The 11,128-nt window shown below is 36.6% G+C and overlaps 1 pseudogene; it reads right to left on the bottom strand.

Annotated features, from left to right (window-relative positions):
• Window positions 1-668: 668 nt before the first annotated feature.
• On the bottom strand, window positions 669-10,827 carry LOC129528782 (transcription initiation factor TFIID subunit 9-like; annotated as a pseudogene).
• Window positions 10,828-11,128: the final 301 nt, after the last annotated feature.

Raw genomic sequence — 11,128 nt, 5'->3', positions numbered from 1 at the left:
GAAAAAGAGATTGGGGCCCAAGCAAAATTGGAAAAAATATGGCCAAAATATTTCCACATTTGATGAAAACTCTTAAATCTGCAGATCCAAGATACTCAACAGGCCCTGACAAGACCAAACACAAAGAATATACCTATGCATATCATAATTAGATTGCCAGAGGAAAATGCATACTACCTACAGTGGAACTGAAATAAGACTAATAAAAGATAACACAGCACCACGAAGTGCAAAAGACAAGGGAAAACATCTTCAAAGTGCTAGAGAAGAAAACGAGGTCATGCATGGTGGGGCTCATGCCTATAATCCCAGCATTTTGGGAGGCCAAGGCAGGAGGATGGAACACTTGAGCCCAGGTGTTCAAGACCAGCCTAGACAACATTGTGAGACCCTGTCTCTACGCGAAATTTAAAAATTAGCTGGACCTGGTGACATGTGTCTGTAGTCCCAGGTACTCAGGAGACTGAGGCAAGAAGAGTGCTTGAGCCCAAGGGTTGCAGTGAGCTATGATCCGTGCTGCTGCATTCCAGCTTGAGTGACAGAGCAAGACCTCATCTCAAAAGAAAGAGAGAGAGAGACAGAAAGAAAGAAAGAAAGGAAGAAAGAGAGCAAGCGAGCGGACGGGAGGGGAGAAGGGAGGGAGGGAGGGAGAGAGGGAGGGAGGGAGGAAAATAACCTGTCAACTTGGGATTCTATACCTAGCAAAAATATCTTTCAAAAATAAAGGCAAAATAATATTATTTCAGAGAAAAGTTGAAAGAACTTGATCTAGCACACCAAAATTTAAAACTTTTTTTTTTCAAATTAATGACAACTTGATTTTTCTTACACTTTTAAGGCTGATGAAAAACCTTAATTTCAATTGAAAAGTATGGTAATTGTATTTACTCATTAAATATGAAAGTTTTCTAAAATACAACTTGAAAACATCCAGCATGCATATTTAGTATCAGTACAATGAATTCAAGACCAAGTATACATGTTACATGCAGCAAGGCTAAATTACAAATTATCATAATCATCATCTTCTTCACGCTTTTTCAATGCATTTGATGATTCATTGGCAGTATTTTGTGATAACACCACATTAGTGGTAATAAGAAGCTTTTGGACCCAATTAATGATGGATTAATCAGAACATTCTGAACTGCTGATGTTGCAGGAATTGAAGATTTTACAGCTGGAGACTGTGAAGTAGGCATCTGTACTGTAAACCTTTCCCCTGTGAGGGACACGGGAGTCCCTACTTTAGTTGAAACAGACATGGTCTGTGGGGTTGGTGTGCCTAGTGTGGGAGTACTTGGTCTGCTAGCAACTGAACCAACACTTAACTGCGGGACTGTTACTCTTCCCGTGGAACTTGATGCCGTTTTCTGTAAAGATTTCAGCCTATAATTTGGAGCTGTTAAGCAATATCTATCAGGTGGCAATCTAGGACCTGAATATGGCTTGATTAATGGAAAAGCGGTTTGACTTCTTTGCCTTGCGATATCTAATAAAAAAATCTCTTGGGGGAAGAGAGGTAAAGGACTGGTCAGCGTGGAACTGGATTGCCAACCGCACATCATCTGCATCAACGGTAGCTTTCTTAGCACGGCTGGAATAAATTTTTGCATCATCTAGAATTGTGGTCACATATCGGAAGGCAAACTCTAACATCTGATTTATAACTCTTGGCTCATATTCTGTAATTCCCAGATCCTTCAGGATTTGTGCCATCATCTGTGCATCTTTCGGCATGCTCTTGGGAGAAGCCATCTTGCCAGACTCCATGATATCCGATGATCAGACTTCTTGAGCTAAATCACCCACATTAATGTATTTCAGTCCTGATTTTGACACAAGTCCTTTGCCTAGTGTGGTTTTTCCAACCCCTGGTGCACTGGTGAGCAGGATGCTTGGAAGCAACATGGTCCTCCCCACGACGGCTCCGAGCGCCTTGCTCACCCGCCCTTCACATTACGGGAAGGACCATTTAAAACGTGATTAAAGCAAGTTCTACAGGCTGGAGGAAAAGAAAACCAGGTGGAAACTTCAATGTACAGAAAATAATGAAGAGCACTCAACATGGTAAATTCACAGGTAGACAATTTAACATTTAAAGAAAAAGTTTCAAAGGTAATTGAGAGGAATGACAAAGTGAGGACCTTTGTAAATACTTTCCCTAAAAAGCAAAGATAAAGTTGGACTATTAGTTTCTGGCCTGGCATACAAGCTTGGACGTTGTCACTACATCCTAATAAGTAAACAGCTAAACAAACTGAAAAATCAATTCTTAGTTAAGAACAGTGAAGTCACAGGGCAAACTATCATGGCCCCTGAAATTGGAGTGACCGGCAGGCAAAGGCAGAGAAGCACAAGTAACTGGAGCCTAGACCCTCAGACAGAGGCCTCCAGGGAAAACTGACAGGCTAGGGAAACCTGAACTGTAATTAACTAACTGCACAGTGTGGACAAGTCTTGAGTTGAAAATTCCAGGGGGACTCAGTCATTCCCCGGCACACATACTTTTGTGAGTTTTACCTCCAGGAGCTCTACCAGGTTCTCAAAGCAAGTTATCTGAGAACTATCCCCCTATGTTTGCAGCAGGGGGAAAGGAAAAGGAACCATTTAAAAACATGCCAAAACACTCTGTTCTTCTTAACAAGGTTTGCCCGCAGGAGAAACTATTTAACCGGAAGATAAACTGCTGGTGTTTTATCAGGGCCAAACTGACCTAGGGGAAGGGAAATAACCTCAGGCAGCTCCTGCCTTCCATGTGGGAGAAGAGAAATACCAAACACCAGCTCCCTCTAGTCATCGTGTCTTCAGTAAGGCTGATGGGGGAAATGAGAAGCACATGTGATGTACACAGTCTAGAGGCACAGGCTCACTCAAAGACTAAGACCTGATCACAGGACTATAGAACTCTAAAGAAATCCACATTACTAAGGGCCTATTTACAGCCATTCCTCTTACTCAGGAACGTGCCCAGCTGTTAAGGAAAAATCACCAGGCATACTGAAAGGCAAAAAAGGTCATTTGAGAGATAGAGCAAGCATCAGAACAAGACAGATATAGCAAGGATGTTGACATGATCAGACCAGGAATTTAAAACAGCTATGATTAATATACTAAAGGCTCTAATGAATAAACTAGATGGATGCAAACACAAGTGGGCAATGTAAGCAGAGAGATGGAAATTCTAAAAAGTACCAAAAAGAAAGGCTAGAGATCAAAAACACTGCAGGAGAAATGGAGAATGCTTTGATGGGCTCATTAGCAGACTGAATAAAGCTAGGAATCTCTGAGCTTGAGGATATCTCAACAGAAACCTCCAAACTGAAAAGGAAACAGAAAAAAAAAAAAAAAAAAAAAAGGCTGCAAACTCCAGAACAGAATATCCAGGAACTGCAAGACATCTACAAAGGGGGTAGCATATGCAAAATGGGAAAATCAGTAGAAGAAAAAAAAAAGGAACCGAAGAAATATCAGAAACAGTAACAACTAAGAATTTCCCCAAAATTATTATGAGACACCAAATACAGATCCAGGAAGCTCAGAGAACACTAAGCAGGATAAACATTCCACCTAGGCATCATCATTTTCAAACTATAAGAATTCATAAAGAAAAATCCTGAAAGAAACCAGAGGGAAAAAAACACATTACCTATAGAGAAGCAAAAGTAAGAATTATACCCAACTTCTTAGAAAGCATGCAAGTAAGAAGAGTGGAGTGAAATATTTAAAGCACCAAGAGAAAAGAACTATCAACCTAGAATTCTATATCCTGAGAAATATCCTTCGAAAATAAAGGAGAGAGGACAGGTGCAGTGGCTTACACCCGAAATCCCAGCACTTTGGGAGGCCAAGGTGGGAGGATCGCTGAAGTCCAGGAATTCAGACTGCCATGAGCCATGATCATGGCACTGCACTCCAGAAGTGTTAAATAAAGGAGTTCTTTAGATAGAAGGAAAATCATATAGTTCAGAAATTGGGATCTTCATAAAGAGCATAAGGAAGAGGTAAACGTAAAATAGAAACTTAGTTTCTTATTCTTACTTATTTAACAGATAACAATTTGTTCCAAATAATAGTACCAACAATGCATTTGATTTTGTATACCTATGTACATATACATGCTTATGTATACTGATGTGTTAGTCAAATAAATAACAGCAACAATACAAGGAACAGCAGAGAGGAGGAATAAGGATTGTTGTAAGGCATTTGCATTACCCATGAAATGGTATAGTATCATCATTTCAAAGTGGACTTGGATTAGCTGTAGATGTTCCAAACTCTAGGGCAACTACTAAAAAGATGCTTTTAAAAAGTATAACTGATATGCTAAGTAGAGAAAACGGAATCATAAAAAAATGCTCAATTAAAATCAAAAGGGGTATTTAACAGGCAAGGGATCGATAAGAGAAAAGAAACAAACAAAAAAACCCAAACAGCAGAAAAAGAGTGGAAGACAAAAACAGGAAAAAAGAACAAGGGCAACAAATATAAAAACAGTAAAAATACGGTAGATGTCAATCCAACGATATCAATAATCATTTTAAATGCCAATGGTTTAAAAGTACCAATTAAAAGACAAATAAATTGTCAGAATGAACCAAAAAATAAGACCCAACTATACACTGTCCACAAAAACCTTAAAGACACATATAAATTGAAAGTAAGTGGATGGAGAAAGATATACCATGCTAACATTAATCAAAAGAAAGTGAGAGTCATTATATTCACTTCAGATAGAGCAGACTTCAGATTAAGCAAAGTTATCAGGAAAAAAGAGAAGCATTCTACAGTTACATAGGGGTGAATTTTCCAAGAAGACATAGCAATCCTTAATGTGTATGCAACTAAAAACAGAGCATCAAACTACATAAGAAAAAACTGACAGAACTGGAAGGAGAAACAGATGAATTCACTATTATACCTGGAAACTTCAGTACCCATCTATCAGAAATGGGCAGATCCAGCAGTCAAAAGATCAGTTAAGGACACAGCTGAACTCATTAACACCATTTACTAACTTGATATAATGGTTTTCTACAGACTACTTCATTCAATAACAGCAGAATACATAATTTTTTCCAAGCTAATATGGAACATTAACCAAGACAAATCACCTTTGGGGTCATAAAACACATCTTAACAAATTTAAAATAGCAATTATACAGTGTCTGCTCTCACATCACAATTGAATTAAACTAGAAATCAATAACAAATATAGCTGGAAAATCTCCCAAATACTTGGAGATTAAGCAACACACTTCTAAGTAACACATGGATCAAAGAAAGTCTCAAAAGAAATTTTAAAATATTTTGAACAAAAATAAAAAATACAACTTATCAAAATTTGTGGGATGCAGTGAAAACAGTGCTTAAAGGAAAATTTTTAACACTGAATGCATATATCAGAAAAGAGAGATCTAAAATTAATCATCTAAGCCTTCACCTTATAAGAATAGAAAAAGGAGAGGAAATTAATTCCAAAGTAAGGAGAAGAAAAGAATAAAAATTTAAAGAAGAAATCAATGAAATTGAAAACATAAAATCAGTAGAGAAAATCAACCAAACCAAAAGCTGGTTCTTAGATAAATAAAATCAGTAAGACAAGCTAACTAAGAAAAAAGAGAGAGGACACAAATTGCTGATTTCAGAAATAAAAAAAGAGAATGTCATTACAGATCCCAGGGAGATTAAAAGGATAACCAAGAAATACTATGAACACGTCTATGCACACAAATTTGGTACTCCTAGAAAAAATGGACCAATTCCTTGAAGAGCACAATCTACCAAAACTCACACGAGAAGAAACAGACAATCAGAATAAGACTATCTCTATTAAATAATTAATAACTTTCCAAAACACAAAGCGCAGGCCCAGATAGATACACTTATGAATTCTATGAAACATTTAAGGAAAAAAAAAATACACCAATTCTCTCCTATCTCTTTCAGATGGATAGAAGCACGGGGAGTACTCCCTACTTCTATGAGTTCAGCATTACCATATGAAAATCAGGCAAAGACATTACAAGAAACTACAGACAAATATTGCTAATAAACACAGATGCAAAACTCAAGAAAATATTATTAAACTGAATCCAAAAATGTATGAAAAGGATTATACACCATGACCAAGTGAGATTTATTCCAGGTATGCAAGGGTGGTTCAACATTTGAAAATCAATGTAATCTATCACATCAACAAGGTAAAGAAGAAAAAAATCCCATGATCACATCAATAGATGAAGAAAAAGCATTTGGCAAAATCCAACACCTGCTAATAATAAAAACTCACAGTAAACTAGGAATAGAGTGAAGTTCCTCAATTTAATTTTTAAAAATCTACAAAAACCCATGCTAACATCATACTTAATGGTGAGAAACTTGAAGCCTTCCCGCTAATCAGGAACAAGGCAAGGATATCCCCTCTCACCACTCCTTTTCAACTTCATATTGCAAGTCCTTGATAATACAGAAAAAGAGATAAAAGGTATACACATTTGGAAGGAGGAAGCCAAACTGCCTTTGTACATAGATGACAATCATCTTTGTAGAAAATTGGAAAGAATCAACCAAAAAAGAAAACCTCCTGAAACTTGTAAGTGATTATAGCAAGGCTACAATGGTCAATCACTTCCCTATACACCAGCAGTGAACAAGTGGAATTTGAAATTATAAACACAATACCATCTACATTAGCACCCTCAAAATGAAATACTTAGGTTTAAATCTAATAAGTTATGTACAAGACTTATATACAAAACTCTGACAAAAGAAATCAAAGAACTAAATCAATGGAGAGGTACTCCATGTTCATGGACAGGAAGATTCAACTGTCAAGATATCAGTTCTTTCCAACTTGATCTATAGATTCAATGCAATCCCATTCATAATCCCAGCAAATTATTTTGTAGATACCAATAAACTGATTCTAAAGTTTACATGGAGAGGCAAAAGACCCAGAATACCCAACACAACATGGGAGGAGAAGAAAGTTAACTGACATTTTCAGACTTCAAGACTTACTACAAACCAACAGCAATCGAGACAGTATGGTATTGATAAGAGAGAAACAGGTCAATGAAATGAAACAGACAGCTCAGAAACAGAGCTACCTAAATACAGTCAACTGATCTTTGGCAAAGGAGGAACGGCAATGGAATGGAGCAGAGAGTCTGCAACAAATAGTGCTGGAGCAACCTGACATCATATGCAAAACAAATCTAGACACAGACCATACACCCTTCACAAAAACTAACTCAAAATTGGTCACAGACCTAAATATAAAATGCAAAACTACAAAACTCTAGAATATAGGAGGAAAATCTAGATGACTTTGGATTTAGCAATGGCCTTTTAGATATCACAGCAAAAGCATGATTCATGAAAGAATAAACTGATAAGCTGGACTTCATTAAAATTTCTGCTGTGTGAAAGACACTGTCAAGAGAATATAAAGACAAACCACAGACTGGGAGAAAATATTTGCAAAAGGCATTTCTGACAAAGGATTGTTATCTGAAATACACAAATAAGTATTAAATTGAACACAATAAGAAAACAACCTGACTAAAAAAGGGGCCAAAGTCCTTAACAGACACCTCACCAGAAGACACACAGATGGCAAATAAGCATCTGAAAAGATGCTCCATATCATGTGTTACCAGGTAAATGCTAATTAAAATGACAATGAGTTACCACTACACACCTATTAGAATAGCCAAAATCCAGAACAGTGACACCACCAAATACTAGCTAGAATGTGGAGCAATAGGAACTTTCATTCATTGCTGGTGGGAATGCAAAATAGTACAGCTAGATTGGAAAACGGTTTGGCAGTTTCTTACAAAACACAGTCTTACCATATGATCTGTCAGTCATACCACTTGGTATTTACCCAAAGAAGCTGAAAACGTATGTCCACACAAAAAGCCACACACTGATGTTTATAGCAGTTTTACTTGTACTTGCCAAAACTTGAAAGCAACCAAGATGTCCTTCAGTAGGTGAATGGATGAACTGCGGTACATCCCGACAATGGAATATTATTTTCAGATCTATCAAACCATGAAAAGACATTACGGAAACTCAAATGAGAAAGAAGCCAATCTTAAAAAGCTAAACACTATGTGATTCTGACTACATGACATCCCAGAGAAAGCAAAACTATGGAGACAATTTTATAAATCAGTGATTACCAGGTATTGGGGCATAGGGACGGATGAATAGGCACAGCACAGAGGATTTTTAGGGCAGTGAGACTACTCAGCAACTATAATGGTGGATATGTGTTCTTATATATTTATCCAAAGCAACAGAATGTCCACCAAGAGTGAATTCTAATACAAACTATCAACTTCGGGTGATGATGTGGCAATGGATATTCAACTACTGTGGCAATGGATATTCAACTATTGTAACAAATGTATCACTCTGGTGGGGATGTTGATGATAGGGGAAGCTATGCAGGTGTGGGAGCATGGGATATATGGAAAATCTCTGTACCTTCTGCTCAGTACTGCTGTGAATCTAAAATTGCTCTTAAAAAACACACTTTTAAAAAAATTAGACAAAATTATCAAAAACAACTACTTTTCACCTCTGAGTATTGACCAAAACATAGGACAAATGAAGAAGTGTTTATTCAAGAAAACTACTGAAAGTTGGGTAAAAATGATGACAGTATGTGGCATTGTGACCACTCTCCCTCACCCCAGCTCCTTCAGACAATAGTTCTAACAGGGTGGGACAGCTTGTAAAACCAGAAGCATTTATACTGTAGGGAGCTGACTCAATCTGAAACAATGTGGAAAAACCCAACGCCCAGGGGCTTTGTCAAATATAGCAATTTCAGTGCCAAACATAGGAGAGGTCCACATACATCACAGATGACCTGAAGCTGAAATACTATAGCTGGGCCAACCAAGAGATCAGAAGAAAAAAATTTTCTGCCTGGAGATTTAACAGAAACAATCAGGAAGTGAGACAATCATAGTCCTTGATAAGCTTACATTTTGAAAGGTAATGGGCATATTAGGGTATGAACATGCTGAGAGACCAGAGAAGGCTCTAACTATATACATATCCCCAGGGAAGACTCGTAAACTGCATAAATTTTCAGTGTGTTCCTCAAACAAAACGGAGACTTTGACAAAGGATGAAAGTCTTACCAAAACAAGATGCCTAAGTACAATCTCTGACCAGTCACCAGCTGATCACTAAGATATATTGATCCAAGGTGACCCATAAGTAGTCAAACATAACTGAGGAGAGACATCAGAAGCCACATGCTGTAGAGAAAAACTCATAATTAATCTTGGCCAAGTCATAAAACAAACAAAAAAAGGGACAATAACCCCTGGCAGGAGAGTATCAGAAATAAATGCTGTTACAATGTATTATTTAAAATGTCCAGTTTTAAACAGGAAAGTATGGCTTATCTAGTATAAAAAAAATACTCAGTATAAACAGAAGCTATTTCCAAGGGTTCCCAAATGTTGGACTTAACAGACAGACTGCAAAGCAGCCAATAAAAATACATCTTCAAAGAACAAAAGAAAACCGTGTTTAATCAGAGCATGAAAACAATGACTAATCAGAGAACACTTAATAAAGAGATCAACATTTTTTAAAAAATGGAAATTGTGGAGTTGAAAAGTAACTAAAGTGAAAGCTTCATTAGAGGGACAACAGCAAACTTGAATGCAGAAGGAAGAATCAGTGAACTCAAAGATAAATCAATACAAATTACACAATCTGAAGAACAGAAGTGAGAATGAAAAATGAACCAAGTAGGAAACCTGTGGGTTACAATCAATACCAACATATGCATAATGGGAATCCCAGAAGAAAAGAATAGTGAGGGCCATACAAGTTTTGACATCTTTTGAAGAGTCATAAAAGTTTTTAATGTCTGAAAACATTCCAAATTTAGTAAGAAGTATAAATCTGTATATCCAAGTATCTCAATAAAATCCAAGTAAAATAAACATTAAAATATCCACACCGATACACATCAAAATCTTGAAAGCAGCAAGAGAAAAATGGACTTATCATGCACAGGGGAACCCCAGCAAAATTAGCAGCTGACTTCTCAAAAGAAACAGTGAAGGCCAGAATTCAGTGGTATAACATACTCTACTGTCAAACAAGAATTCTAAATCCAGTAAAACTATCCTTCAAAAAAGAAGACAAAAATAAAGATCTTCCCAGATAGACAAAGAGAATTTGTTGCCACCAAAATTTTTTTTTACAAGATATGCTAAAGCAAGTACTTCAGGCTGAAAGGAAACACCACCAGATGGTAACCTGAATCCACATAAAAAATTAAAGTACCAGTAAAAGTAATTATGTAGGCAAATGTAAAAAATAGAAAAAATACTCTTTTTAAGTTTTCTTCTCTTACTTAAAAGATAATTGCATGGAAAAATAATGAACCCATATAGTTATAAATAATAAACCTGTACTGTTATAAAATATATTATAATAATAGGACAAAGGAAAAAGAGACTAGAGCTATGCTGAAGCAAAGTCTGCTAGAATTAAGTTAGTATTATTCTGACGCAGGTTATAATGTTACAATGCATCCTATAAACTCTAGAGCAACCACTATAAAATAACTCAAAAAAAGAGTAAAGCTCTCTTCTACTATGTGAGGACACAGGAGGCCATCTGCAGCCCAGGAAGAGAGCCCTCGGCAGGAACCAAATCAGCTGCTAACCTTGACTTCCCAGTTTCCACAAATGTAAGAAATAAATTTGTGGGTTTAAAAAAAAAAAAAGTACAGTTTCTTTTTGTAAAGGAATTCAAAGTTTATACTAAAAGATTTATTTAACATACACAAAAAAAGGTAACCAAGGAGGAACAGAGGAACAAAAAAGACATGACATATAAAAAATGACTAACAAAATGGCATGAGCTATTGATATGTAAATGAGCCATATCAACAATTATATGAATTAACACACATTTCAATAAAAAGGCTGGCAAAATAGACTTTTTAAAAACAAAATTCAACCACATGCTGCCCACAAGATACAAATGCTAAAATTCAAAATCATAAATGGGCTGCAACAAAAAGGATGAAAAAAGAGATACCACATAAGCATAACCGTAACCAAGGTGGAGT

The sequence above is a fragment of the Gorilla gorilla genome, chromosome 20, assembly GCF_029281585.2.
Source record: "Gorilla gorilla gorilla isolate KB3781 chromosome 20, NHGRI_mGorGor1-v2.1_pri, whole genome shotgun sequence".
Taxonomy (NCBI): Eukaryota; Metazoa; Chordata; class Mammalia; order Primates; family Hominidae; genus Gorilla; species Gorilla gorilla.
Note: the sequence above shows the minus strand (reverse complement) of the source record. Positions and strands in the feature narration are given on the sequence as shown.